Raw genomic sequence first — 5,402 nt, 5'->3', positions numbered from 1 at the left:
TGCATGTAATTTAAATAAAGAAGGAGCAAACTAAAGCTCGAGGCCCACCATGCCTACGATGATTCATTTCGATCATCGATGCACCATATACAAAAAAACCATAATATGCCATATATGAAATAAATCACATGCTTTCTAAATGCATATTCATATATGTGAATTTCAACTATGCGCAAAAAACAACAATATTTAAAAGCATGTTTATATTCAGTTCATATGATAGTGGCACGTGCACGCTTTTATATAATCCATATATTCAAGTCAATTGCATGTTTTCTTTGAGTGTACATATTCATGTAAATGCATATTTTCAGCAAGTGTGCATGCTTATGTCAATTATATGATCTGAACAAATTAGCATATACATATCAGTGCATGCTCTCATTAACTTTGCATATACACAGCAATGCATGTTCTCATCAAATTGCATATGTATAGCAAAGCATGTTCTCACTTAATTGCATATTTTTATCACGTGCACACATAATCGTCAATGCACTGTTTCTCTTTGGAACAACATGTACACATCAAATGCATGTTTTATCAATACTTATATAACTATAAATGCATTGTTTCACTTTGGATTAAACACATACATCACTACATATTTTTATCAATGTCTATGTGACTATAAGTGCACTGTTTCTTTTTGAAATGAACATATACACATTAATGCACATATAGTTAATGAATTGTTTCTCATTGAAATGAACATCAATGCACATTCTTTTTATCAAATGCATATGTACCTGTCAATGCACTGTTCAACTCAAATCACCGATTTAAATCACATCCAGCACCTGAGCCAGCTCAAGCGAGTTTCTCGGTTGAGCCTTGTTGCTTGGCAGGCCTTGCCAGGCCTGCTGAACTCAGTCCACCGGCCCTGGCAGGCCAGTTCAGGCACTGTCGGGTTTGACTAGACCTGGCCCGCCGAGCCAAACTCGTCTGGCTTGTCAGCCAGACCGCGGAACAAAAAAAAAGAACTATTCTATACTTAACATAAATTTTTTTCTCTAAAACTACTCATGTACAATATGTAGTTGCATAGGTGAAACAGGTTGTAAACCCATTCAAAACTGTACAGTCATGCATATATCACATTCATGGCTCAAATATGTATACATCACCATAGTTATATTCATGCATGCTCAAACAACCAAATCAAATGATCATGCTATTGATGTATTTTCGTGAAACATTAACTCACCATGGAAATATGCTTTCATGTCATGGTCACTAATCAATCTAGCATTATTTCGTGACATATTGCACAAATTCTTGCTAAGGTAGGCATGCATAAACAGATTTTTTTAACCTAGCCATAACAGGACATCTGTTTGCTTCTTTCAAAAGGATGTTCATGAAACGTTACAACCACCATAAGGCATGCATGTAACAAGATGTAGATATCTTGAAATAAATTATGCTTTAACTAAAAAGAAAATACATATACAAAAATTTATATATATATATATATATATATATTTAAAAGTATGAAAAGAATAAAAAACACCCATGTAAAAGGTGATTCATGGATCCTTATCCATGTATTCTAGGATGAACATATAGATCACTACAAGAAAAATGTTAATTAGTGACAGAAATTTGTGACGAAAACAATCCATCACAAATTTGTGACAGATTATCTAGAGAAGATCAATCGTTCTTAAAATTGAAATTAGTTACAAAATTAGCGACGAAAAAATTCTATCTCAAAATCCATCACTAATTAGCGACAAAAACATTATGTCTCAAACTCTGTCGCAACTTTGCGACAGAATATTTCTATCGCTACGCCATCACTAATTAGCGATGGCGTTTGAGACAAAATGTTTTCATCGCTAAGCCATCGCTACTTTTCGATAACCCCCCCCGTAAAACCCTAATGTGAACTCATTTCTTTCCCTTTCTGTTTCATCCCTCGTACGCAGTCGCTGCCCGCTGCCCGAGTTCTCTCCTTCACCTCCTCCTTCTTCCCTCACTCCATCTCTTTCACCGTCGTGTGCCGACAAAGCGATGGGTGTAACGTCCTCTCCCTTGACACCGACACCACCACCCGCCGCTTCATCGGCCACTCCAAGGACATCCTCTCTGTCGCCTTCTCCCTCAATAATCGCCAGATAGTCTTTGCCTCCTGCGACCACACCATTAGGCTCTGGAACACTCGATGAGTGCAAGTACACCATCCAGGATGCCGACAACCACACCAATTGGGTCAGCTGCATCTGATTCTCCCCCAACACCTTCACCCCCACCATCGTCTCTGACTCCTGGGACAAGACTGTCAAGGTCTGGAACCTCACCAACTGCAAGCTCAGGTGCACCCTCGCCGGACACATCGGTTACGTCAACACCGTCGCTGTCTCCTCCAACGGATCACTCTACGCCAACGACGACAAGGATGGGGTCACCCTCCCCTGGGACCTCACCGAGGGGAAGCGTCTCTACTCGCTCGATGCTGGCAGCATCATCCACGCCCTCTGCTTCAGCCCCAACAGGTACTGGTTCTGCGTTGCCACTAAGGACAGCGTGAAGATCTGGGACCTCGAGAGCAAGAGAGTCATCTAGGAGCTCAAGCCCGAAATCACAACTGAAAAGAACCAGGTAAATAAATTCTCTCCCTATAATTTATCTCAGATCTCGTTTTGTTTAGCCTTTCTTTTATTTTTCTCCCATAAAATTTGTTTCTTTTGTGGGCATACGTGCACTCTTGTGATTTGTTGGTGGTGTATTTCTTGAATTTGTTTGATTCTTGCATTGTTAAGTTTCCACGATTATAGCTCTATTTCTGTGGAGAAAATACTTTTTTTTCTTTTGGGGGTTTCAGATTAAACTATATGGTAATCATTCTTGAACTTTTTTTATGTTAGTTGTCCTCAATTTTAGGATACTTGATAACCATCTTTGTTTTTAATTGAAAATGTTTGGTTTTGAACACGAGTTCTGAGATCATTTGGTTAGCATTCTAAAACTCTTGAGGTGTCTCATCCAACCTGCTGAAAGTGGATTGTAGTCAGGATAATAGTTGTGCTGGCTCCCCCTATTCTTCATGGTTAAACTTTAAACTAGTTTTGTCCGATGATATGCAATGAACTAACGTTCCTTTATCTTCATTGATGTTGGTGATTTATGTCATATGTTCTTGTCCAATTGGATATCATTGTCTCGTTCCTTCTTAAGTAACGTCCATGTCTTTTAATCAATGAGATTTATGCTAGTTACTAATGGATGGAAAGTGGAAATTCAGGCGCTAATTTTTTTAATTAGATTTTCTTTGTTTGTCACTGCTCAATATATCAATGCCTATTATTAATGTCGGAAAATTAGGACTTGAAATTGGGAAGGTGTGGTCTAGCTTCATTCAAAACTTGTGATATGATGAAATCTGAAGGTAAAGGTCCATGCTGATAGGTTATATAGTTCCCTGGTGTCCCATATATTACTAATAACTGAGTTGAACAGAGACTGACTAGGCTTACTGGAGTAATTTATTATCAAGTACCTTGGTTCCCCACTGAATAAGTGCTGGTGACAAATCTAAATACATTGAAAAAGAAATGTCAAAGAGCCATCCAATAAAATTGGAACTCTCTCTCTCTCTCTCTCTCTCTCTCTCTCTCTATATATATATATATATATATATATATATATATATATATATATATGTGTGTGTGTGTGTGTATATAAATAAATAAAGGCAACTATGATGCCCAAGTTTAAATTTAGTCATGGCTTATGAAAAGACTTCCCCATAAGTGTTTTATGGCCCAAGTCTGAATATCAATACCCTTTGCTTTTGGCAGGTGGACGTTAATGGTGATAAAGCTGCTCCTGTTTACAAGTTTTTGAAATCAAGCAAGGGTGGCATCCTTGGCGACAACATAAAGTGGAACTTTGCTAAGTTCTTGGTTGATCAAGTAGGTCCATGCATGCCATGCTAAGATCAAGAGTTATGTAACTGATCCAAATAATATTTTTATTTATTAGAATATGGTTTGTGGAGGTTGCAGTGGTCGAGGACCAAGTGGAGGCCGTGGGAAAACATTAGGTAGATGTCTTTATGTTATATTTAAATATAGGCATTCATTATGTTTTTGCTTATATGTTGATATAAAAGTTGTTATTTGTTAATCATCTTTATAGGATCTCAGCTCAATGATCAGCAGTCTCAGCCTTCGTCTTCATGTACAACTTTGATAGGTATATCATTTAAATAATTATATACTTGATTAGTTTAAATATGCATTGTGTGAATTTCTAACTCATTGTTCTATAGATGATGTTTCGCCTGCACATGACCCACCTACACCAGCTACTCATACACATCACGAGTCAACACCGGTTGGTATGTATAGTTTCATAATGGTTAAAGTTATTTACTCAACATATAGATAGAATGTGTACATGGATTTTCTTATTTTTGTACAATAGCCCAAGAGAGTCGTACGGATGCTGAGTTTTGTCAGTCTGACACACGACAACTCATTGAAATACTGTATATCGATAGTCGATCGAAAGTATTTCATTGTCACTTGTCCAATACTTATCTTATAAATAATGCATATCGATAGTCGATTGTTAATGTGTACCCATTCATATGCAGTGCGAGGTTCGAGCCACAAGAAGTGATTTGAGAAATTATGAAGTCACTAGTTCAGCATCTTCCAAGACTGGTCGCTTAATGAAAAGAGTACCCGAATGAGGTGTTGGACAGATTATGATCGTCATTTATGGTATAAAATTGTTTATCATAGCTAATGTGTTATATATATATATATATATATATATATATATATATATATATATATATATATATATATATATATATATATATATATATATATATATATATATATATATATATATATATATATATATATATATATATATATATATATATATTTTTATAGTCATGTGTACTAACTTAATTATTTGTAGGCTTCAAATCGCTTCGCGACTGCGAAGTAGGAGCAGGACGCGAGGCTAGTGTGACAAAAGGTGGTTGTCAGTTGATTTGCTGACATGCTTCATAATACGAAGACTGCAGCGATAAAAGCAACTGGTGGGATAGATGATCCACTGCAGTGAAAGGGTCATGACCCTTCTACTATCAGGATAGATTATTTAGATATAATGTGCAACAAGTGGGCGAGCCATGAATTTCGAAACCGCTCAGCAAAGGCTGCATATAACTGAGCAAAGATGCTTGATGCTCATCTACACACATGTGGTTCTATGACTTTTGGGAGCTAGTAGAAGAAAATGGTAACTCATCAATATATATATATATATATATATTATAAAATTTATAAGTATTTCTGCATACTTTCTAATTAATTTTTTTATCATTTAACCTTACAGGAAGCTAAAAAAGGAGGTCATGTGCCTTACAAAGATATCTT

The 5,402-nt window shown here is 36.5% G+C and overlaps 1 pseudogene; it reads left to right on the top strand.

The window, feature by feature from the left end:
* The first annotated feature begins 1,354 nt into the window (after nt 1–1,354).
* On the top strand, nt 1,355–3,941 carry LOC149837198 (uncharacterized; annotated as a pseudogene).
* The last annotated feature ends 1,461 nt before the right edge of the window (nt 3,942–5,402 follow it).

Source organism: Nuphar pumila, chromosome 5 (genome assembly GCF_984573655.1).
Source record: "Nuphar pumila chromosome 5, dmNupPumi1.hap1.1, whole genome shotgun sequence".
NCBI classification, from domain to species: Eukaryota; Viridiplantae; Streptophyta; class Magnoliopsida; order Nymphaeales; family Nymphaeaceae; genus Nuphar; species Nuphar pumila.
This window is presented reverse-complemented; position numbering and strand designations above follow the sequence as displayed.